The sequence below is a fragment of the Oryx dammah genome, unplaced genomic scaffold, assembly GCF_014754425.2.
Source record: "Oryx dammah isolate SB20612 unplaced genomic scaffold, SCBI_Odam_1.1 HiC_scaffold_16, whole genome shotgun sequence".
In the NCBI taxonomy this organism is placed as follows: Eukaryota; Metazoa; Chordata; class Mammalia; order Artiodactyla; family Bovidae; genus Oryx; species Oryx dammah.
In genome coordinates this window covers 4,062,049-4,087,125 of record NW_024070200.1, presented here as the reverse complement: position 1 = coordinate 4,087,125, position 25,077 = coordinate 4,062,049, and the positions used below count along the sequence as shown (strand labels likewise).

Sequence of the window (25,077 nt, the reverse complement as noted above, 5' to 3'; positions counted from 1 at the left end):
TTATCTTTATTAATATATAAATGTATCTCTGAGGTCTCTGGAAAAGATTTTTGAGATAGATATTGCAGATATTTTAGTTTATTTTTCATTTGTGTGTATTTAGTAGCAAATTTACAAATAATCCCAAATGTTTATGAGAATGAAAAATAAAAGGGTTTTTTCTTGGGCTAGTGTTGATGACTGGTAGCAGATGAGTCTATATAATGAATAATATACATCCTGATACTGAGGTCCAACGAAAACCTAGTGTATTTCTTTTAATTCATCCTAAAGACAGATGTTGAAATATACCCAGTACAGCTATTGTATTCATCGAGTTATATTTATTCTTGTTAAAAATTAATTTTAGAACTAATAAAGAAATGTAAATAATAGGTAAAGAAATAATAAGTTTAAAAGGGTGAAACCTTGTCTAACTATAAATAGGTGGCAAGGCAAGAAATACTATTAATAAAATTGAAAATACTGAAACTCAGGAAAAAGTGGCTCACCAGTATATCTTTGGCTAAGTATATCAATTAAGAGTCACTTATATACTATTATGGATTTGTCTCAAGTTTGTTATTCATTTTGTTAAGATAAAAACAGATCTATTATGAATAATTTAGAAATACTTCAATATGTGAGTAATTGAAATGTGCAAATCAAGGATCGATGGGCATTGTACTTAAACTATTTTTTTTTTTATCATTGACTGTTTTGCTCTTTGCAGACCCTATGCCCTTGAGCTGATTTAAGCAGTGGCACCGTGGTAGTGACCTCTGTGTTTACATCTCTGTGTTAGGAGCACAGAGACCAGTGTGAGTAAAAGTCAAAATCTTGTTTCCTTTCTGTGGTGTTTTTTCAGAGCATCTAATATATTATTGAAAAGTAACATATAATAAGAATCGCCAGCAGTAGCCCAGTGATAAACACTGAATTGACATGTAACAGAAAAACAAAGGGTATAAAGAAAGAGATATATTGGTATGAAAATGATTCTCTACATAGAAGAGTGGTTTCGGGTTTTTTTTGTTTTTGCTTTTTGCAAATAATTGGATTTTTAAATTATTTTTAGTGAATGAATGAATTCTTAAGTAAACACCATAGAAGTGAAAGAAGAAAGCAGGTACAACATTGGATCAATGATGGGTTTTGGTGCGTGTATGAGTCATATGCAGTGAATACGTGTCTGGAACTCTGAGGTCCAACGCAAATGGAGACCCATTGCCTCTGTTCCAGGTGACCCTATAGACACCTGTCAGGCATATACAAATTTCTTGTTTTTATGTTCATACATTTTCTTTTTATGTTTATAATTGGATCAATGAAATAATATATAAAGATGAAAACATACTTCAGTATGTGAGTAAATGAAATGTGCAAATTGGTGAAACTTTGTTCAACCATAGAAAAGTGGTTAGGCAAGAAATTCTATTAATAGACATTAAAAACAAGTGTAAATCAGGAAATTTATGGTCCAGGGATGTTATTCTTTGGCTAAGATGACATGGTCATTGATAAGTAGATTGGTTCAGCTCTCTGTGCCATGTGTCTGTGATCTGTGTCAGCGTCAAGATTGACACTGTTCATTTACTTAGGAGGAACTAAAGTATAAATGATCCCGATTCACTACCTACTTAAATGACTAAATGAAACATGGAATTCAAAGACTAGTTAAAGTAATATCTTAATGCCTTTTCTTTCTTCTAGTTTATCTTCTCCTCCTTCGACTTGTCACCGTGGGCTACTGTAAGCCTCGTGGTCATGAATTCTCTGGTTGCATTCGATGTGCTTAGGGTTAGGAGAACAAAGTAAGTCATAGTCAATCCTCTTCGTGGTTTTGTGGTTTTCATTTCTGTCAGATTTCCACTGCATTCTTTTAATTCTATAAAAAAAAATAATCAATGATTGTGAACCATAGCCAAATGGTAAAAGTAGGGTTAATATGAAACATTATATTAATGCATCTGGATAGGAATCTTTGAGGTCAATTGATGACAGCTTCTGTGGGAAGTCATTCTATAGACAAATGAAAGCGCCAAGGACCTTCCTTGTTTGAAGTTCTTGTGACCCTGAAGCACTTTTTCTTTATGTAGTTACTAATGAATGGATGATCAGTAAAAAGTGTTGACATGAAGGAAGGTAACGAGGACAAATATGGACAAACAATGATGATTTGTGATATGATTCTTTGATGAGGAACACCACAGGTCAACACAAAAAATCTAATACTTTCCTCTCTTTTGAAGTGATCCTATAAGGAGATGCCAGGCATATATGGGGATCATGTTCTTAGTCTTTGTGTATAGTAATATCTAAAATTATTAATATTATTAAGAAATCAATGTCAAGTTAAACAAATATATAAGTGAATAAATATGAAACAAGGAAACACTGTTCATTAAAAGTATTATAAAGAAATCTGATGACATAAATTGGAATGGAAAATAAAATAATCAAGTGTATATGTCTTTGAGGGGGAATATAGTGATGGTCGTCATTTACTGATAAAGTTTCAATGTTGATATTTGGTTTATTAAAAGCAAAATAAGTATTACTGTAAATTAACGACTATGCAAATAAATTGTGAAAACTCTGAATCAATGGAGAGAAAGTCTCAACATTTTTATCATCTTGTCTGCTTGATCCTTTTGAGACTAGATGCTGGAGCTGATTTTAGCCTGTGTTGTTACCAAGATTGTGAGACCAAGGTGAGTAATGGTCAACATTATTGTTTTGGACTGGATCATCTGTTTAAGGGTATTTATAGTATTATTAGAAAATATTAAATTCATTGAAAAGTTTATCATGGCCTAATGATGAATATGAAGTACTATGTTGATTAATCAATAATGAACATGATTGAGGTCTATTAATTAAAAAGGTTTATTCTATGTGGAAAGTGATTCTGCAAACTGATGTTAGGCATATCCTTGATCTTGTCCTAGAGTTTTTATGAACCATGTATTATTTTTATTTGTATCAATGCATTCATAATTTAATCAGTACAAACATACAAATGAAGAGGAATAGATCCAGTCATGGACCAGTGATGATGACTGATGATAAAGGAGTCATGGGCAATGAGAAAATATGTGTCTGAAACTCTGAGGTCCAACATGCAACAAAATTAGTCTGTTCCTCTGTTGAAATTGCTTCTGTAAAGGGATATGAGACATATCCAAAGATCATATTCTTGTATTGATTGTGATCAACATTGGTCATATTCTTGTATAGCCTTAGATCTGTTTTTAATAATGAAATTAGCTTCCCTCCCAGCTCAGTTGGTAAAGAATCCTCCTGCAATGCAGGAGACCCCGGTTCAATTCCTGGGTTGGGGAGATCCACTGGAGAAGGGACAGGCTACCCGCTCCAGTATTCTTGGGCTTCCCTTGTGGCTCAGCTGGTAAAGAATCCGCTTGCAATGAGGGAGACCTGGGTTTGATCCCTGGGTTGGGAAGATCCCCTGGAGAAGGGAAAGGCTGCCCACTCCAGTATTCTGGCCTGGAGAATTCCATGGACTATACAGTCCATGGGATCACAAAGAGCTGGACATGACTGAGCAACTGTCACTTCATTAGGCATATATGAATAAATTCATTAAAAAAAACAATAGGATGAATCGTTGTTCAATTAGGAATGTATGTTGTATAGCAAAAGGTATTGTTAATGACATTGAAAACATTGATGCCTCTTCAGAAATGGTGATTGTGTCTTAATTTATTTTACTGTCTGTGCTGTGCTTCTCAGAACCCGTGGTTCTTCCGCTGTCGTGAGCTCTCCGGTTGCCTGTGCATAATAGGAATACAGAGATTAATGTGAGTAATAGTGAAGTTGCTTTCTCGGTTTCTGTTTTCCTTAAGTTATTCATTTAAAAGTGTGAAATGTATTTAGAGAATGCAGCTCTATTTTAGTGATAAATATGGGATAGAGTTAACAGTATATTGATGTATAGAAGAAAAACTGAGGATAATTAACAAGAGATATATCATTGTGAGAATAATTCTATATATAGATTAGGGGCACAAAAAGTATTCTTGAAATTTTGTGAATCATCATTTTAAAAATTATTATTAGTGAAATAATTATTTGATCAATAATGCTATGGAAATGATTGAAAAAAGGGGGGCAATATTAGATCAATTATGACCAATGTTGATGTATGAGTCATATATATGTGTGCCTGGAAGATGGTCCAACATGAAAAATTCTACTTTATTGTCTCTGCTTCAATTGACCCTTTCAGCTAAGGTCAGGAATGTGTGAGGAGGAATAGAATTATTGGGAAGATCCCCTGGAGGAGGGCATGACGACCCACTCCAGTATTCTGACCTGGAGAATTCCGTGGACTGTACAGTCCATGGGGTCGCAAGAAGTTGTACACAACTGAGTGACTTTTACTTTCACTTTCCTAATTAATGAATTAATAAACAAATATAGATGCAAATGAAGAGAAAGTTGACCAGTCACTGTCTAATGATGCTGTCTGGTGTGTGAATCACGTACAATGAATTCTATGTGTCCAGAAGTCTGAGGTTCAATGCAAAAGAGCTCATCTATTCAACATACTTAAAATGACTGCAGATAGATTTCAGTATTATACAGTGATCTCTTTCTCGGTCTTTGTGCTCATGAATTTTAAAAATATAATTATAAATGAATCAATGGCAGAATAAATTAGCAAATGTATAAATGAATAAAGATGAAGAGGGTGAAACATTGTTCATTAATAAAATATTTAGTCAGGAAAATGAATATTATATATTGAAATAGATAATAAAATGGACTAAATATATTATGTCTTAAGTTAAGCATACTTTCAGTGATAAGTAGTAACCAGTAATTGCCCTGAGTCAGTTGCATGTTTGATGTTTATTGTCTTGAAAGAAAAATAAAAATTACTATGAATTAATAAACACTTAAATGACTCCATACATGGAGACTGGAAACTGTACATCAGTGGGCAGAGGAGAATATCTCAGCACCAAGCTGATCTTGGGTTCTGTCTTGGTTAAGATTCTGTTGCCTGTGTTAGGAAAGAGAATGTGGTGAGTAATAGTAGTCAAAGATCTTATTTTGGTTTCACTTATTGTTTGAGTAAAGATGAGCTTGGTGGGCTACAGTCCACGGGGTCACAAAGAATTGAACATGGCTGGGCAACTAAGCGCGCGTGCACACACACACACACACACACACACACACATACACAGAGTGTATATGGGGAAAGCTCCTTTGTCAGGAATATTTAAGGATCTCATTTGTGTATTTTCTTAAATAATGTGACTTTTATTAATATCCATGATGAATGATTTAATTGATACAAATGTAACACAAATGAGTAAAATGGGGGTCTAACAAGGATCATGAATGATGACCGGCAGCATATGAGATTTGATCAGTTATGAAAGAAGCCAAAGGGGAACAGTATTTAATCCATGTCCCCTGGAGGAGAAAATGGCAGCCCACTCCAGTATTCTGGCCTGGAAAATTCCATGCACAGAGAATCCTGGAGGTCTGAAGCCTATGGGTTTTCAGAGAGTCGGACACGACTGCGCACACACATACAGATAATCTAACTGTCCATCACGTGGTGAAGAGACAAGCGAAACCTGGTCTATCTATGCAGGGGAATACTACTCAGCAGTAAAAGGGAACCAATTATTGATAATCTATGACTCTAAAAAGGAATGCTGGATCAATGATAACTGCTGGAGATGTATAAGTCATGTACAATGTGTACAAGGTGTCTCGAACTCTGAGGTTCAACTGGAAAGAATACTGTAAACTAATGAATATTAAATGACTGTGTCTAGGAAAGGTGGAATGCAAACAACCAATAGATAGAAGGCCTCAAACTTTATTTTTTTGTTCTTTTTTGTGCTGCTCAGAACGATCACTCCTGCACAGATTTTAGCATTCTGCCATGGCCCCAAAGGCAGTGTCGTCTTAGGAGCAGGGAGACCAGTGTGAGTCATAGGTAAAGTTCATGTCTTGGTTTGATTGGTTTATCACGGTCAGTGCATTGTTAAGAAGTAAGAAATATAATCAAAGCAGGGCAACTGTAGTCCAGTAACATGGGTTGATAGGCCAAATTGTGTCAAGGCATCCATGTATGAAGCACTGAGGACAATTCAAGAAACAGATCTCGTTTCTGGGGAATGATTTGATGGGTAAATCTTAGGGATATCAAGGTTCTTATTTTGTTTTTTTTTCTGATTCATGTATGTTTCTTTTTAGTTATAAGTCATTACTTAATATATCAATGGGCAGAATATAATGAAGAAAAGGGACTTTCAGTTGGCGCTAGTGGTATAGAAGCCCGCTGCCCATGCAGGAGACATAAGAGACATGGGTTTGATCCCTGGGTCCGGAAGATCCACTAAAGGAGGGCATGGCAACTTATTCCAGTTTTCTTGCCTGGAGAATGCCACCATCAGACAGGCCTGGACGGCTAAGTCCATGGGGTCACAAAGAGTCGGACACAGTTGAAGCGACTTTGCGCTATGAAGACAAAGATTCTGTGCTAATGACCTGTGGGGTCTGAGTCAAGGATGGTGAATAATACTTGTTTGCATATCTGAGGTCCATCATGAGAAGAAATCTAATCTATGGCCCTGCTGAAAGTGATCCTACAGACGATTGTTATAAATATTTGATTATCCTGTTTTGGGGCGTTTTTGGGTCATGGATAATGATTATATTAGTAGAAGTGAATTAATGCATAAATGTGGCCAGGCCTAGTGCAGTGATTGCATACGTAACGGAGGAAGTATTAGTAACCTATTTTTGAGGAGTTAGTATTCACATTGCTTATCTTTCAGAATGCAACACACAGAGACAGACACATGAATTGTCAGTTTCACATTCGTGGATGTCTTTGGTCTACTGGTTATTTGTTTTATTACTAATTAGGAAACATGTTTATATAATTGAATAAAAGATTAAGCACTGTTTAAATTAAAGAAGGACACTGATAAAAGTTTGTTAGGCAGCACGAGCTATTGTGCTCACAGAATTCCATTACAGAGTTACACTGTCTGTTATCAGTTTGGTAATGAGCAGTGAACTGCGCATGTGTTAGGATTATTCATGCTATGACATTGAGCATGTACAGTTTTATCATTAGAGTGCATAAATGAATAAGTTAATAACAGTCAGTCGCTCAAAGGGACAAAGCATGGGCCAGTAATGAGCGTGTCTTGAAATAATTATGATTTAACCAGTTCTACTCAGATGATGTTCCTCTTAGAGCAGAAATCCTGTCTCTTGCTGGTTTGGGTAAGAAGAATATTGAGGGACCTCCCTAGTGGTTCAGTGGTTAAGACTTCACTGGAGCAAAGATTCCTCATGCCTCATAGTCAAAAAATCAGAACCTAAACAACAGAAGCAATATTGTAACAAATTCATTAAAGACTTAAAAACATAGTCCATGTCAAAAAGAATCTTAAAAAAATGTTTAAAAAATTTATCATTGAACTAATTAGATTAAAAGGGGGATTAACTTTCTGCCAACTGAAGCAAGTGGCACACCCTAAGTTTTCAGGTTAAGCTAAACTTTCTCACACTGCATTCATTAGTGTATTAGAGCAAAGTCAAAATCTAGGCTGTTTCATTCTTTTTAATATTTGTTTTGTGTTCCCTAGATTGACTCCTCATAGGTAAATGTCGTGGCTAGGGAGTCTCTGGAGAAGAAGCCTGTAGGCCTTTATAAGTGGTAAACAGAGTTTTCATCCTTGGGCTACCAATCTGTTGTATTACAGAACAACGGACAAAAGGCTATATCTGGACACAAAATTTTAAAAGACCAGAGATGAGAATGAATTACACATTAAGGATTAGGCTGTAACCAGTCAATACAACTGTTGAGTTGTATTTTTTAAAGTATCATCCTAGAACCACACCCCTTGCATTGGAAGGTGAAGTCTTAACCACTGAACCAGGAAACCAGAATAGTTTCCTGTTTGGGGTAAGGTCATTTAGACAGAGAAGAGTCATAGTCAGTGTTCTTGCTCTCGATCAGTGGTGAGTTCTAGTTTGTTAAGAGAAATGGAAATAAATAATGAAATAAGTTAGTCAAAACCTAAATAGCAAGTCAGTCAAGGGGAAAACGTGGCTCAACGGAAAGCATTTTTTCCTTTCCATTTTTCTCTTTTTGGGGACAAGAGATATTCTGTCATTTCATTTAACATTTTATTTTATAAAAGAATGCCTATTCATTTCTCCTTCCCCCACCCGAACCCCCCCCCCTTTTTTTTTTTGCTATTTTCTTTGTCCTTCATAGAATGGACATGAACTACTAATCATTCTGTAATGATCAAGACCTTCATGGTTGAAGGTGAGTAATAGCCAAGTTCTTGTCTTCTTTGGGGGAACCTGTTTAGGATATTCAGTGTATGGTTTGAAAGTATGGGATACATTTGATGGCTGTTCCTCTCACTACTTTATATCTTGGGTAGTGAGATTTTAGTCCATCATAGAGCAAGCAGATTTGTTTTCACCCAGAGCACCATGCAGATGGCTTGCCTATCTGATAGTGACTCCTGGTTTTTGCAAGTCGAACAGTCAAAAAAGAGGAAGGACAGGATATAAACAAAGAAGGTAATAAAAGGACCAATGATAAGACTGTGTTGTCAGCCGAGGTCCCTGATGAATCTGATTCAACACAACAGGCATCTTTTACAAAATGAAGTTCTAACCTCTTATCTATGTCGGTAAAGGGCCCAGAGTCTCTTGTCTGCAAGATTCATAGTTCTTACGTTGGGTGGTTCATTTAAGGGTACTTATTATGCTATTAAAATGAACTGAATACATTAATTAATAAAATGGAGGTCCATTCATTCGTAGAACCAGAGATGAGAATGTAGTATAAATGATTGTTTACAATTAATTGTTGTCATGGTTACCTAGTGTTCACTAAATTAAAACCCGAATCCAGGCATTTTCATTTGTCAACATCTTTTCATTCCACAGGATGGATCGACTGGAACTCATTAAGTTATTCTCCACCCATGAAGAGCTTTGCCTAATGCCTCTGGGGAAGGAGCACACCATGTGAGTAATAAAGCTCTTGGTTTGGGTGGTTAGTTTGTGGGTTTCCACTGTATCATTAAAAAAGAATAAATGTAGTTAAAATTAAATGCCGTGCATAGACCTATGATGAGAATGTGTTATGAGCTGAAGTTTATGATTAACACAATTTAGCACAAATGATAGAAAAAAAAATGGAGCTTTCCCATTCATTTCAAAACTGATATGTCCCCTGTTAATGTTTGTCCCATTCCTCTCTTGATGATGGTCTAGGCTGTTACTCATTTAGGAAGTCAGTACTCCATTTGTTGAGTTAGGACAGCGGATTCATGGCTGTTCATTGTGACATCCACAAACTGTTCAAATTAAATGCTGAAGGACCACACCTGGACCAATGATGTGAATGGAATGCATCTGAATGAAAATTATGATCAATCATGTTTGGAACCCCTGAGGTCCATGGTGAAAAGACAGTGTATGACTCTTGGGGGAATCATCTCAGGATGTTTGAAAATCTGGTTGAGAGAGTTCATAGATATTGGCTTTATGCTATCTGTAAATAAATGAATGGATTAATAAATATATTGAAAGAAAAGAGAGGTCAAAACACAGACCAACTTTGAGGATATTTATAAAACAAGGAATATAATTACTTCAGTTCTGAAATTAGTTTCAGTTCAGTTTGTAACTTCAGTTCTGAAATATAATTCACTCACTCAATCTGAAGTACGTTGGTACATTAAGAAGACACACATTAAGTTGTTCCTGGTTTGTGTGAGACACAGCCAAGCTAAATATATATCCTTCTCTTAGTTTGAAGTGGGTTTGATTCATGAAAGAAAAAAATTAGGATTAAAGAAATGGTTACCTAAATGAACGAGTGTAAAATATGAGCCAAAGATCAGTGTACGTTATTCTTGTTTTCATCCGTTTTGTGCCCCAGAATGGCTGCACCTTGGTTATTTTAGTTATTATTTAATGATTAGTTATTATTTAACTGTTACCTTTGTGGTCAAGGAGAATATAGATCAAAGTAAGTATGAGATTAAGTTTTTATTCTTGTTTTGGTCATTTTGTTTATAGATGATGAGTATATTCTTTAAAAATAGATTGTTTCATGCAGTTATGAAAGAAATTAAAGATTATGCTGGCACCAAGGATAAAAATTTGTCTGAGAAACGTCATGGTTGATTCATTTTGAAAAAGGAAAAAAAAAAAGATTTTCATTAGAAAATAGATTTAATGCTACCTCTTAAAGTAAAAAGGGCATAGATGAATTCTAGACCTAGTCAAAGATATCATTCTTGGGTTGGTTGTGTTTTCCTTGGGTTTTAAATAATTAAACAAATTAAGGATAAACAGGCTAGTAAAATCACAGTGGCCCCTCATGACCAATGATATGATTATTCATGAAACAAAGATTTGTTTCATTCAACTGTTTACCACTCTGTTTAAGGGGTCCACAGAGAGACTTAATAGTCAAAGCTTACCCTCTTGTTTATTTTTTATCAATTCACTTTTAACTGGAGGATCATTGATTTACAATATCGTGTTGGTTTCTGCCACTTGTCAACACGAATCAGCTATACGTGCCCTTCCTCTTTGCCCTCCCGCCCGCCTCCCCCTCCATCCCACACCTCTAGGGTGTCAACAGAGCACGAAGCTTGAGCTCCCTGCCTCATACAGCGAATGCCTACTTCCCTCTTGTTTAGAAGCAGATTCTTTGCTATTGATTTTATTTTTGAAAATGAATACTGAGTACATTAATAAATAAGTAAAATTCATATATGAAATGACCAAGAATATTCCAGTGATAAAATTTTATGAAACAAGGATTGTGGTCGACCCAGTTTTGCTTCTCTGAGATCCATTTAACCAAGAAGATTTAATCTATCAATATTAATTCTGTGTATAGTGAGGACATAGTAGTTAAAATATTCGTTGTTTTCGTTCTTGTATTTTAGTGAGTTAAATCTATGAAAAGCTAAGTAAGAAGAGGACCAGTGGTGCAAATGTATTTTGAAACAAGGGTTACGATTATTACAATTCTACCTTACTGAAATTTATAAAATAAAACATTTTAAAAGATATTTGTTGTAATAGTACATAGTGTGTAGTTCAGGCTTCCTGGGTAACTCAGCAGGTAAAGAATCCACCTGCAATTCTTGGGCTTCCCTGGTGGCTCAGATGGTAAAGAATCCGCCTGCCATGCAGGAGACCTGGCTTCGATCCCTGGGTTGGGAAGATCCCCTGGAGGAGGGTGTGGCAGACCACTCCAGTATTCTTGCCTGGAGGATCCCATGGACAGAGGAGCCTGGCGGGCTTCAGTCCAGAGTCGCAAAGAGTCGGCCACGACACAGCGACTAAGCACGGGGCAGCCCAGTGTGCAGTTCTGCTCTGCGTGTTGCATTGAAATTATTTGGGTATTTTGCATGCTGAGATGATAATTCATTACTTGAACTATTTTTTTACCCTATCTCAGAGCAAATATCACTGATCTGATTGGAGGTGATGGCAGGAGGTCCCTATACCCAACATTTAAAAAATTTTTCTGGCACTTGGTATCTGAGAGAGTGCAAAAATAACCAATACTGGAGTAATAATTTCATCTCAGCAAGTATAGATCCAAATCCATGCCAGGCTCTGTATTAGGCATGCCATTCATATCTAAATCAGATCTAGTTCCAACCATCAGGTAACTCTTTGGGATTAGGTGGGCTTACTGATAAATATAATAATTCAATATAAGGCCAAATACATGGGTTTTCCGGAAGCACAGAAGGCAAGACCTCACTTATATATCACATGCTTTATAAAACAGAAGATGCCTGAGCCAATGACTGAATCCCTGGTGTGTAAGATCCAGGACATTAGGAATTGCACTGCTCATCTGCACTGCACGTAGAGCACTCTAATATATTTGTCGAATGAATTATTGAGTAAATGGTATAAATGATGAATGAATGAAGCAGTGAGTTAGTGAATGAATGAGTCTTTGAGTAAACAAAGGAATGGAAAATTGAGTGAAAATGTGGAGTATAAGAATGAGGGAATACATTAATCATGCACTGAGTAAATCAGTATGTGTATGTTACATTCTTAAGTGGATGAGTCTCTGTGTAGGTAAAATTGTCAAGAGGTGGATGGTGAGTGACAGACAGGTCAAGGAGGGAATGGACGAAAGACCAGTAGGTCAGTGTTCCAATAAGTGAAAGATGAGTGAATTAGTAAACAGATTCCAGAACGAGTTTATCAGTGAATGGTTTAGTAGAAGTTAGTCATGAAGGGAAGAATAAGCCAGTGAGTTGATGAGGCACCAAATGAATTAATTGATGAATAAGTCAAAAAATGAGTGAGGGAATAAAGTCAGTAAAAATAGGACAACGTTGAATAATTTAACTAATGAGTACATAAATCAATGCATGGCACAAATTAATAAGGGGGTGAATAGGCAAATTGATGGGGGAATGCATATATTAGAGTTACCGAGGGAAAGGATAATTATTGAGTGAGTAAATGACTCAGTGAATGAGTATGTCATCCAAGGATAAACAGAGCGCTCTTTGAATGGAAGAGTGAATAAGTGAACCGATTAGTAAAGGAGAGAGCAAGCCAGTGACCCGTGTGTGAGGCAGTGAGTGGAGCAGGTCCCACTGGGCTTCCTTCCCTGACCACTCAGCCACAGCCCAGCCTCAGGGCACATGCTAAATACCCGGGGCTACCCATCGTCCTCTGCTCACAAGCATTTGTTTACATGTCTCCACCAAGCTGACCTGCCCGGACAGCCAAGAACTGGGTCAGATTCTTCTCTGTCTCCACAGGGCCTTCCCAGCCTGAGCCTAGGAGGCGCCCAGTAAATTACTGCTGAATGAATGAACGAAGAGCTGAAAATACGCGTGCTTTTGTGGAACTGGGATGGCCCTTCTGAGAACTGCCGGGAGCCGTTCCGCGGGGAGGTGGCGGTGTGTCAGATGGTTCTCTCACCCACGTGCAAATTCTCCCTGCGTCCAGTGCCAGACAGTGAGACAGGATCCTGGCAGTTCCGACTCCCCTGGACCTCGGCCCATCCTTGGGCAACGTTGGCTCGGACTGGTAGAATGGAGGCCCTGGGTCTTCCCGAAAGCTGCCCCTGCCTCTGCCAAGACAAGAGGTCGAAAATAACACAGTCTTGTTTTTGTGCCTCCAGCGAGGGGGCCCGCTCCTTCACTTCCTCCTGCTTTCCAGCTACGGGACAGTGGGTTAGATGGGGAACACCCTGGACCTCCAGCCTCCCCATCACCTCTTAGACAAGGATAATGATACCTCCCTGGCTGGATTGTCCTGAGAATTAACCTTGTCTGTGTGTGTGTGTGTGTGTGTGTGTGTGTGTGGTCAATCCCACAGTTGTGTCCAGCTCTCTGTGGCCCCATGGACTGTAGCCTGCCAGGCTCCCCTGTCCATGGGATACTCCAGGCAAGAATACTGGAGTGGGTTGCCATGCCCTCCTCCAGGGGATCTTCCTGATCCAGGAATTGAACCCAAGTCTCTTGTATCTCCTGCATTGGTGAGCAGATTCTTTACCACTAGCAGACACCTGGGAAGCCCAACCTTATCTAACAAAAGCTTATGAGGCTCTTCTTACCTAACATAATACCTGTCCTGTACATAATGCGGTACCAGGGAGGGAAGAGACGCCTTCGAAATTACTAAGGAGCTGTAATAGATAGTGTCACCTGCATTCATTTAAAAGCTCCCAAATGGATGTGGTACCCATATTCCCCTGTCCCAGAAGAACGAAGAGTTCAACTGAGTGTTTACAGAATGCCAGTTAGGATGAGCCCAGACTACTCACGTTTCAGGCAGCATCTGTCCCTCTTCCAGGGACAGACAACAAGAAACATGAGTTGACCGCACTTTTGCACCATATGGGGCGTTTGCCCCAAATCCACCCTGTCCCTCTGCCCCTCCCATCCGCTCCTTCCCTCCAGCAATTGTTTGTTCAGTATCCGTGGTTTATCTAACACTGACCACTCCTCTTCCTCTCTTGTCTTGACCGGCTCCTGACCCTGGATTCCATCTCCCACTCCTCATCCTGCATCCTTCCTTTGAACTTGATCATGCTGCTTGGCCATCTGGCTTGGAATATAGCCATCTCCCTCACAAGGATTTGATGTTGGCTCAAACCACTGACCTTTCTACTGGAGACTGAACAGGTAGAATCAAATCTTCTTTCCTAACCGTGGGCATCTGGGCCTCTAATTTTGAGTCTTCTGGGTCAACTCTCTCCCATCTGGTTAAACTCCAGTCCCTCCGTAGAGGAGTTCAGACCATATTGGTAGCTGGTGGACCCTCCTAATGCTGAGCGTGAGCAGGACGATAAGCACTGATGGCCTTGGGCTAGACTCTAAGATCTGAGTGGCGAGTGTGTGCAAGTACTGGAGCCCGGTTCCCTCGTTTCCCCAGAGTTCCTGGGTAAATGAAGTGAGCTCACCTCTCAGCCTAAAACAGATGTCCCCTGCCTCTCAAACTCCCACAGCTCCCTGCACTCTCCTTCCACTTTCCACATCCCTTTGTCCAGACTTGCCCCTTTTCACTCATTCATCCTTTGTCCACACTGCCGACAGAGCCCACATTGCCGCGTTGACTATGAACTCCCAATTTCTCCCAAAGGGCTTTGGACTTCTTGAGTTTGGGGGTCTTCTTTCTGTGTCACGCCCACCCAGAAGAAGGTCTGGGCATCCAGAAGTGCTTGGTGAATGAATCATTCATTCTTTCATGTACTCAAAAAATACTGGGCTCTTTCTGTGGTGCAAGAAGCTGGATGGCAAGAAATAAGGAACATCTCATCTCTGCCTTGGTGGAGGGTCCAGTCTTGAGTGGGAGATAGACTTTCAAAATTACCTAATTACACGTGTGAGCAGTGCTGTAAAGCCCAGGTGCCCAGGGCTTTGTGAACCTGCCATCTGGATTCATGAGAAGCCTCCTGAGCTTCTCTCCCATGTCCAGGGAGAGACAGGAGGACAAGGCTGTAGCCTTGGAGAGAGCTGGTCGATGGCTCAGCTCCCTGGGATCAATCAGGTCAGCAGGGTCTTCGGTCATCCTTGGAGGAGAGAGACCAGTGTTATTTGGAGTTTGGAGTACAGCTGTTGATTGGTCATTTCCTGGCAGGTGTGACCAGCCAGCCACCACTGCCTTCATGCAAGCACCCTGCTTGTTAAGGAAGGCTCTGTTGCATGTCAGGCTTTGATGTGCCCCGTCAACGTTCAAGTACTTCTCTTAGATGTGTTGCTAGATGGCAAGGCAAGGGTAGAATGACGTATGTCTTGACTCTTCTCTCTTTCCTCTACCATAGTCCATTGAGTTTCTCAAAATGGCTGCCTGGGACACCAGCTGTTGCTAGCTAACATTGCTAGAATGTTCTACAGCACCACTGGTGGTGTTTTACTCACCATCCCGGACCTCTCCCTCACTCTGCCTCGGACTCCAGTCCCTCCCACCTTCAGCATCTCTCCAGGGAGCCCAGGGAGTCCACCCCTCTCATCTCCATCACTCCACATTGGTCCAGGCTAATTGGGCTCTCATCTACCTCTGATTGGTCTTCTTGCTCCTCCTCCCTACACATCTTTCTAGGGTGCCTGGAGAAGATTCCCACGCTCCTTAGAGCTCTTTCATGAGTTCCCAGAGCCTCAGGGTGATGTCCAAGCTCCTTGGCTTCACGCTCGAGCATCCTCATGAGTTGTCCTCCAGCCACAGCTCCAGCCACATGCTCCCTGGCCTCCTGCACCACCCAGCAGACCACTCCCCTTACGCCTGAGTCTGCGTGTGTCTCTTTCTCCATGCCTCTGCACAAGCTCATCCTTTAGCCCTCTCCCCACAGTGCTTAATCATTGGAGGGCTTGTCCCATGTCCCCAGGTGGGATGAGTCCCCACGCCACACTCAGAGCTGTTCCATGGCCATGAACGTGACTTCTGTGCAGAAACCTGTCTAGGCCATGATCTGGTTAGGCATCTGCCTTCCCAGCCAGCCTTGAGCTTCCCAACTGGGGGTGCTCAGCGTCAGGTGCCTGGGACCCCCTCACTGTCCAGCACAGAACCTATGCAGTCGGGTTCATCCCTCAGTAAGAATGCAGATGAAGTGAAAGAATGGATTAATGTACCAAGGAATGATTGTGAGGCCATGCTGGGGGCAGATTACCTCCCTGGCAGAGAATCGGGGTCCTTGGCACCAAGGACTGGCCCCTCCTCATGAATGAGGCTGGTCCTACTCTTCCATCCAGCTCCACTTTGCCTTCTGCCTGTGACTCATTAAGAGATATGTAACCTTAATCCTTGAAATTGCCTGGGATGGAACGTGTTTTCACTCAATGGGCTGAACATGGGGATTTTATTCCTTTCTTAAATAAATGTCACTCCCCCAGGAAGTTTGGACAGGATGTAAGGAATCGGACCAAGGGCTTGAAACTGAACATTTTGCAAAAGGCCCGTTTCAAAATTTGAAACCCAGTGGCCACCGGCCAGAACTTAGTCTGGTTTGTGGGGGTCGCTGAGGCCTCCATCCCGAAGAAGGGAAGAGAAGATTGAAAACAAACCTTCAGCTGTCACTGAGTAGGCTGAGGGTTTGCAAGACAGAATTCCGCGGTTTGGTTTTGCTTCTTTGATGAAACTGGAGCGGGCTGGGTCAGCCTCATCGGCTCTTCTTTCAAGCTTTTGGTGGAGGCCTCAGACCCTCCAGAAGCCAGAGGGGACTTTGAGCAGGTCGTGGAATCAATGGGACATGTGTGTGAGCACTTGAGGGGCCGACAGTCCTCGCTTAGTGGACGCTGGCCCCGGACTGGACCCCCGAGGACAGGCGATTCTGTTGTGTCTCTTTCCCTTCTGACTTCTTTGTCTTCTTTCTACCAGGAAGGACAACAAGGTGTGCCTTTGGGGACGTCACCAGGCCTCTCCAAGTCCCATGCCCGTCATCTGTAAAAGGGAAGTAAAATTTCATTCATTGATTCTGCCAGCATCTTGAAAGTGTGAAGAGCTGTGCCCTGACCGGAGCACGTGGCCCCTGCCTGCAGCCCCCTGCCCCGTGCAGCGTGTGTGCTCCGTGTCACATGTTCTTCTCCCGTTCCTGCCCTTGAGCCTCAGCCGTGCTGTCGGTTTTCCCTCCCGCGCGCAATCTCCCCACTGGCCTCCTCCTCCTCACGTCTTCCCTCCCCTGGTCTCCCAGGTTCGCAGTGGACCTTGGTCTCCCCCAGGGACCCTCTCAGGGGTGTTGCCTCCTTCTTCTCATCACCTGAGTCTCACAGCTGTAGCCAGAGGCTGCCTAGCCTGGCCTCAGTTTCCCCATCTGCAGACTGAAGCAAGGATGACAACACCAAGCTCTCTCGTCCCCCTTTTGCCCACTGGGGCAAGAGAAAATCTGTCCCATCGCATGGATCCTTCCAGGCCCTTGAGCCTCACTAGTAATTTGGGGGCCAGGTTTTATTTTCTTATCCCGCAGATCTAAGGCATCTCCCAGCTCGTGTGTTTTTTCAACATGATACAATGGGCGTCCGTTAGCTTGACGGGGGTTGGGCCGCATCCCTGGCAGACGTCCCCAGTGTCAGCATGAGCTGCTGGTGGCTGCCCGGAGGGGAGGAAGGTGGGCCTGCTTAGACGTGTCCCAGCTGTGGCCCCGACTGTCCCCTCACCTCTGCTGAGAGGGGAGTAGGGAGGTGCTCTGGGTATAGAGCCTAGCGTCTGCTGTTCCCCCTGTGGGATTGGAGGCGGTATCTCCATGCATGCCAGGGTTTGGGTCCTGAGAGCATCACAGCACGGTTTGCAAGTTTGCATGTCAGGATCAAAGAACTGAACCAGGGCTCTTGGCCAGGTCCACTAGTGTGGTAACTTTGGTTACCTGCAGAGAAGGGTTATGAAAACCCTGCAGAGAAGCATCTAGAAAATGCTCTTCCTGTTCCTAACAGTTGCCCCAAACAGCTCGTTTCAAAATGCAAGGATCACAGGGCCCTGCCCACCAGGGGAGCTGGTGCATGGGTACCCTGGGTCTGCCTGAGCTCGCCCCCTGCCCCGGAGCCCACTTGGTGCTCACTTGCCCCCGAGCCCTGGCTGCCAGGACCTCTGGGAGAAGCTCGGTTGGGTCTGGTCTGCTGTTGAGACCAGCCTGTTTCCTTCCCAGCAGGGAGAGCCAGGCTGAGCCTGGTCCCCAGGTCAGGAACGGCGAGGCGAGAACTGATCAGGGTGAGAGGTGGAGAGCCAGAGCACAGCTCCCAAATCCAGGACTGGGGGGTGCCCACCTCCAATGGCAGGGCTTCAGGGGAGCCCTCTGACCCCGAGGCTGCACAAAATGGCCACCCAGCCCTGGGGGATGCAAACAACAGTGTCTCCGGGTTGACGCTCTGGTGGGTTTATGAATGAGCAGTACCTTCTTAAAATGTCACCTAAAGAGGATAAACTGAAAGAGCCATTTGTGGACCAGTGATGGGTGGTTTGGGGATTGAAGACTGTCATCAGTCCGATTCCGTGTGTCCCTGGATATAAGGATGACGACAGTGATGCTGATAGTGGTGCTGCCTGGGTGGGGGGAAGGCTGAGGGCACTGATTGGCTCAGCCAGTCACATGGGCCCCTGTGTTTATCTTGAGGAACATCCAGGCTGGCTGAAACTCTCCATCCTCCCCTCCACCATGTTCCAGCCTGAGTTTCTTGTCTTTCCCCCATTCGCACCTAGACCCATGCAGCACCCCTAGTTTCATGCCATAGCTGTTCATTTCTCGTTAGATTAGAAGCACGCCAAGGGTGGGAGCGGCTCTGCTCCAGCTCCGTGTCCCCAGGGCTGGCCTTGCCGTCCAACAGCCTTTCGGGGCTGGACACTGCGGTTGTGGTCAGACATGTGCTCACACAGTTGGACTTGGTTTTGTGACTCAGTCCTCTTGTCTTGGAAGGTTGTTTGCACGGAGCCCATGGAGGTGTGGTTGGCGGAGCACAGGACTTCCCGTGGGTGATTCCGATGGGTGTATCCCTTCCTTCGCTGGGTGAGTTCTGCTTTTCTGGGTTACACTCTAAGAGGCATGTGTGCCTGTGACTAAGGATCAGGCATGGTCTAGAAAAGGTAAAGCTTGGAGGGGATCCTAGGAGAGCTGGGGCATACATGCAGGTCCCAGAGGAGCCCACCTGGAGTGGTGGCAGGTAGCAACGGGGCCATTTCTGGCAGCTGCTTCTCTGAGTGGCGGGTGAAGCCATTCAGAAGTTACCCAGGGCAAAGAGGTGAGGTCAGCCCGGACACCTGGCCTTCATCTCTGGTCCCACCCAATTGGTCACTTTGCAGCTGACTGAACACCAGAGTCCTTTTTAGGCCTCAGGGTTACCTTCACAAATTATGCAGATAATTTCATTTCTGTGGTGGAAAATGAAGAAGGGGGAGTCATGTGAGTTTTTCCTAGAAAAGATAACTGATAGCTGATAACTAAATCTTATTACATGTAATAATTCTAGAAAAACAAACACATTTATTGCAAAACACTGAACAGAGCAAGAGGAAGAACAGACACCCCCCCCCCCCCCGTCTCATCACTCAAAGATGACCACTGCCAGTGTTTTGAAGACCAGCTTCTGGTCTTTTGGTTTCACCTGTAAATTGCAAAAGTGAGTGAGTGTGTATGTGTGTGTATACATATGTACCCACATTTTTAATTGGGTTCATCATAGCCATCCTAATTTTTCACCTAAGTAGACATCCTAAACATTTCCCATGCCATTAAGTAATTTCTTATCTTATGATTTTTTTCTTACCTAGTATCCTAGCAAATGACTATATCATAATTGATTTAATTGACTCACTCTTGTCAGATATTTACATGATTTTTAAAAGTTGGAGTGAGCAGCTCTGTTTTTTCATCTTCACATATGTCTCTATAAGAGTGGACTGGCCATGTCAAAAGGTGTGAGCATTTTATGGTCAAATTGTCCCCCTTGAACTTTATACCAATTTACATTCTCAAAATCGGTTTAACAAGTGACTTTCTCTGGGAATTATCAAGGTTTTAAACATTCATCAATTTGTCAAATTTCATTCTTCTCATTTTCAGTTCTTTTATTATCTGTGATAAGAGCATTTCCCCCATATCTTTATTGGTTCTCTGTAGCTGAATTGCCAGTTCAGTTTCTTTGCTTTATTCGGCTTTCATTAAGTTTTATTTTTGTCAAAATCATGTATATGCTTCATCTTAAGAGTCGAATAGCTTTACAAGCATCCTTCTCCACTCCAATTCCATATCCTACTCCACCTAAGCTACAGCTTTTTACTCTTTTAAATGGTTCTTTTGACATTTACAACAAGTTTTCTAAGTAACATTCTGATTTTTCTAGTTCTCAAAGGAAAAATTTTTTTTTGACTTGGGCATTATCTTGACTTTTCAACCACAGAAAATGAAGATTTAAATCTTTCACCTTTGGTCTCAACACACACAAGAATACCTGTCTGTCCCCTTCTTTTAATATATTTAGCTCAGTTTTGGTTTGATCAGTATCCAGTCTTTATGTATTACAACAGTGTAAATACTGGAGAGTACAACAGCACTGTGATTGTTTACTTTCCTTCGCAACTTTTGTTTTCTCTGGAGTCGATAATTGTTTTGGTTTTGTCTTTCTTTTTTCCTTCTCTCTTTGGTTGGTTATTAATGAACTTATCCCAAATTCATCTCCAGCCTTTCATGACATCCCAACACATTTAGTGTTTTTCATTTTTATTTAATGTGTTTTATCTTTTTGAAGACATCTCTTCCTGGAGCCTCCTTCCCTCTTTTGTTCAGGATTGGTTCATCTTTGGGCTCTCTGCCCTTATAGTGGAATCACTTCCTCATTTCTTCCTGGGGATTCTCCTTGGTCGGATCCCTAGTTCTGTAAATCCTGTGTTATTCTCATTTTTTGTTTACTCCCTTGTTTTGCTAGAGTACATCCTCTAGCAGTTTCCTGGTAAAGGGTCCATGGGAGGTAAATTTTTGGAGATCTTTCACATAAGGGTAATGTCTAGTCCACCTTAATGTTGATAGTTTAGCTTGGTACAGAATTCTAGTTGGTACCTTTTTTCCCCTTTAGATTTGAAAAGCATAGACAATTGTCTTCTCACTTCCAGTGATATTGACCAGAAGTCTGAAGACTTCTGATTCCCATCCCTTGTATGTGATCTTCTGTTACCCTCCCTTTCTGGAACTTCTCTTTTCCCATTGTGTTTTGAATTTCATGTGTATGTATTTTGCCAGACCCTTTTGATCTGAAAGCATTTGTCTTTCAGTTGCAGACATTTCTTGTTCAATTCCTTGGACAATGGCCTCCCATCTGTTTTCTCTTGAACTTAGTATGTTGGATCTCTTTGACAGGTTCTCTGCTTCTCATGTATTTTTCCTCTGATTTTCGAATCTTAATCTCTTTGTTCTCTTACTGAGCAATTTACTCTGTCTTCATCTTTTAATCTGTTTTCATTTCTGCAATCTCTGATTTTCAAGAATTTTTTATTACACTCCAAATATTATTTTATTGAATTTTGTTTCATGGATGCAATTGCTTCTTTGATATTTCTAAAAATATTAATAATAGTTTTTTGAAATTGTCTTTTTCTTAAAGAGTCTCCAAGCTTTTTTTTTTCTTTTTTTTCTTCCAAGTGTGTGTCATTGTCTAACTTTCATTTTAGGTTCTTTTCTCAACTCTGGTTGTATAGACAGATATATAGATATAGATTATATATATACACATACACACACACACACAGAATACACACATCCAGAGAAACTAAAGAACTATTTGGAAGCTCTCAGTATGTGGTTGGGTCTTGTAAACTGTGGAGTTTACTGTAGAGAGAGCTAACAGGTCTTTGTATTGTGGAACCCCAGGTTTAGGCATTTTTATGTCTTTTTCTTTTAGATTGATTGGATGATCCAAAGAGTTTCTGATCTAGAATTTTACTAGTTGCTGGTGTTCGGTGAGGTTTGGGAAGGAAGACCGAGTGGTCTGAACATCCAGCTTAAAGAGTCTGCCTCCTTTCTCTTCTGAATGTAGGGCTCTGGCCCTCGGCTGTGCATGCACCCAGCTGCTCCAGTCCTCTCTGCCTTGCTCTCTGCATGTAATGCCTTCTCAGTCTTCTCTCCAGGTTAGGGAAGGCTTTGCCTAACGGGTGAAGACTGAGGGCTGTGTCTTCTTCTTTAACAGACTTTTAGCCAATTGATCTTATTTAGGCTCAGGCTTTCCTGGAGGTTCCTGAGACTTCTGTGGGTTCTGTTGACTACACTGGCCTTTCTTTCAGCTCTCCTCACTGCCAGTCCAGGGTTCCCAGCTCTGAATCAGTTCCAAATCTCCTATTGTCCTGTGTTTGTCCTAGGTACTCATGCTCAAGACCAAAATCTCTTCGCTTTCATTTATCACAGTTTCAAGAGCAAAGGCTGGTAGATATCTATATGCTCCTCACTATGCTGAACTGAAAGTCATTTACCCATCTCTCTCTATTGCTGTATCTTTTATTTTTATTTTATTAATACCTTTCAAAGTAAGAATAGTAACTGTTTTTCCATCCTATATTAACAATATCCTACTCCCCCCCGCCATTTTTCATTTACCATTCCATTGTGTTCATGGGAAATTTTATTTTCTAAAAAATCTATCACTAATTTTTTCTTATAGTTACTTCTTACTTAGAAAGACCTTTCCTACCCCAAGCTCATATATTTAGTCACTTTTTTTTCTAGTTATTTCATGATTTCTTCTCTATATTGAATCTTTAATCCTTTAATTGAATTATTGTAAGAAGCAACTTTTTGCTCCATTTCCACATGCTAGATGTTAGATAGTTTTTGTTTCTCACTGTGGCTTTCTATTTGACATTAATCTGTCTATTCTTATCCTAGTATTGCTTTGTTATAACAGATCATATTGTTAAAATATGTATTATTATTTGATAGAAATAGTCTTCCTTCATTCTTATTTTTCCAGATTTTCTTGATTGGTCTCACTTGTTATTTTTCCAGGTGAATTTTAGTGATACAGCAAAGTTAAAAACATTCTCTATAGATTTTCTGTGAAATTTTATAAAATTATAAATTAAAGAGAATTGGTATGTTTTGACACTTGGGCTTTACATCTTTCATAGTTTATAATATACAGTCACAATTCATCAAATTTGACAAATTCACAATTTGTTATTAAGTTTATTTCAAGGAACTAAGTATTGCTTCTGTTGTGAATTTTTCTTGTATTTTCTAACTGGTTATTACTGGTATGTAGGGAAGAGATTATGTATCTATTGTTATTGTCTATCTCATTAAATTCTCTCATATGTTCTACAAGTTTTCAGTTGAATGTTTTGGAATTTCTAGGTAAAGTGTCATACATATCTATACAATTATAGAAAATATTTGAAAATATTTTATCTCTTTTATTTTTCTTTCTTGTCTTATAGTATTGTCTAGATCTTCCAAAATCTCAAATTGTTGATAAGAAATCTTTGTCTCCTTTCTGGTTCATGTTAAGTATGATAACAGGTACTTTTTAAGGCTGTATGTTTTTTATAATGCTAATTAAGTATCTACTTCATGTATGATTAAAATCAGGAATGGATTAGAATTTCCTGAAATACTTTTTTGATATCTGTAGAGATACTTGTGTTGTTTTTCTCCATTGATCTATTGATGAAATGAATTATAATAATGTTTCATAACTTTGAAACATTTCTGGATCAAATTCTACCTGGTTTTCATTTATTGTTCTTTTAATATACTTCATGATTTGGTCTGCTAGTATTTGGAATTAAAGTTTTGATCATTTGATATCAAAGTTATGCTAGCTTTGTAAAATGAATTAGGGAGCATTCCATCTTTTTCTGTGTTCTGTACCATATGTACGTCATTTAAATGATATATTTCATGGAAAACTTGAAAAGAACTTAGCTGTATAACTCTCCTGGGATAATTCTGCCAACCTTTTCTATTTCTTCTGTATTTACTGGATACTTTAGATTTCCTAAATCTTTAGATTGTTTGCTTCTTTTTCTCGTATAGCTTAGTGTTTACATGTGCAGGCACTGGAATCAGACAACTTGGGTTCAAATTCTTGCTCTCTCATTTCTCATGTGACCTCAGGAAAACTATGTCTTCTCCCTAATTCTTAGTTTGTGCACTTGTTAAATGGATAATAAGAGCCTGAAGCCAAGAGAGCCACTGTGAGAATTAAAGAGATAAAGTGTCTTGCATTGAGTCTGGCACATAGGGAGTGCACTGTGATTCTTTAAAAGCTAATATTAATCCTAGAAAATAATCTATGTTTTGAGATGTAAATACTTGTTAGTATAGAATTATTAGTAGTATTTGTATAATAAAATTTATTTCTATATCGTCTTTATCATTCTTAATTTTGGACATGTGTACTTTGTCTCTTTTTTTATTAGATGAGCTACAGGAGTGTACTTTTTAGAGATTTTTCAAGGAATCAGTTCTTGGAATAATTTGTCAACTTAACTTTTTTGTGTGTGTGTTCAAATTCACCAATATTTGCCTTTATCCTTATGGACTCCTGCCTTCTGGTTTCCTTATTTTGTGGACCTGTTCATATGTCCTTTCTGTTATTCTTCTTTAATAATGAAAGCATTTCATAATATGAATTTGCCTCTAGTTGCAATTTTGACTGCATGTGAAAAGTTTTAATATGTAGTCTTTTCAAAATTTTAAAATATTTGTAATTATGCTTTCAATTTCTTGTAATTAATGCTTTTCATTTCTTCTTGTTCTTAGAAGAAATGATTATCTGAATAAAATGTGCAAAAATGGAGCTTACTTTTAAAATTATTTTCTACTTTATTTGGGTTGTATTGTTGCTTATACTTTCTTATTAAATTGTGATTATTTTATTGTGGTTAGAAAATGTGGACACACAAATTTCTACTTTGAGAATTCATGGATGTCTTCTTTGTGTCTTCTCTCAGTTTTTTGAATGACTCGAGGGCTTTAAAAGTAAGGTGACATCTTGTTTATAGGATACAGATTTTGATATAAAGACATTTCATTTTACAGGCTTTTCATTTTATTCTTTTGGATTTTCTTAGTAAAAGTTAAGTAACCTATAA

General features: G+C 40.3%; 2 long non-coding RNA genes and 8 other non-coding genes across 11 annotated transcripts; all 10 read left to right on the top strand.

The window, feature by feature from the left end:
- Window positions 1-163: 163 nt before the first annotated feature.
- On the top strand, window positions 164-236 carry LOC120875739. Its single transcript, XR_005724045.1, has one exon. It is a non-coding gene; the product is annotated as a small nucleolar RNA SNORD113/SNORD114 family (small nucleolar RNA).
- Window positions 237-1,117: 881 nt separating this feature from the next.
- On the top strand, window positions 1,118-1,190 carry LOC120875717. Its single transcript, XR_005724027.1, has one exon. It is a non-coding gene; the product is annotated as a small nucleolar RNA SNORD113/SNORD114 family (small nucleolar RNA).
- Window positions 1,191-1,736: 546 nt separating this feature from the next.
- On the top strand, window positions 1,737-3,112 carry LOC120875182. The gene is made up of 3 exons (XR_005723838.1): window positions 1,737-1,793; window positions 2,644-2,693; window positions 2,931-3,112. It is a non-coding gene; the product is annotated as an uncharacterized LOC120875182 (long non-coding RNA).
- On the top strand, window positions 3,025-3,100 carry LOC120875722. The gene has a single exon (XR_005724031.1). It is a non-coding gene; the product is annotated as a small nucleolar RNA SNORD113/SNORD114 family (small nucleolar RNA).
- Window positions 3,113-4,451: 1,339 nt separating the features above from the next.
- On the top strand, window positions 4,452-4,523 carry LOC120875749. Its single transcript, XR_005724052.1, has one exon. It is a non-coding gene; the product is annotated as a small nucleolar RNA SNORD113/SNORD114 family (small nucleolar RNA).
- Window positions 4,524-5,673: 1,150 nt separating this feature from the next.
- On the top strand, window positions 5,674-5,748 carry LOC120875723. The gene has a single exon (XR_005724032.1). It is a non-coding gene; the product is annotated as a small nucleolar RNA SNORD113/SNORD114 family (small nucleolar RNA).
- A 746-nt stretch (window positions 5,749-6,494) lies between these two features.
- LOC120875738 lies at window positions 6,495-6,570 on the top strand. Its single transcript, XR_005724044.1, has one exon. It is a non-coding gene; the product is annotated as a small nucleolar RNA SNORD113/SNORD114 family (small nucleolar RNA).
- Window positions 6,571-8,188: 1,618 nt separating this feature from the next.
- On the top strand, window positions 8,189-24,371 carry LOC120875181. Of its 2 annotated transcripts, XR_005723836.1 has the most exons (7): window positions 8,189-8,317; window positions 8,953-9,033; window positions 12,831-12,971; window positions 13,739-14,201; window positions 16,891-16,903; window positions 18,917-19,006; window positions 19,467-24,371. It is a non-coding gene; the product is annotated as an uncharacterized LOC120875181 (long non-coding RNA). The 2 variants fall into 2 exon arrangements; XR_005723837.1 differs by lacking the exon at window positions 12,831-12,971.
- On the top strand, window positions 8,401-8,546 carry LOC120875757. The gene has a single exon (XR_005724059.1). It is a non-coding gene; the product is annotated as a small nucleolar RNA SNORA79 (small nucleolar RNA).
- LOC120875741 lies at window positions 9,397-9,470 on the top strand. The gene has a single exon (XR_005724046.1). It is a non-coding gene; the product is annotated as a small nucleolar RNA SNORD113/SNORD114 family (small nucleolar RNA).
- Window positions 24,372-25,077: the final 706 nt, after the last annotated feature.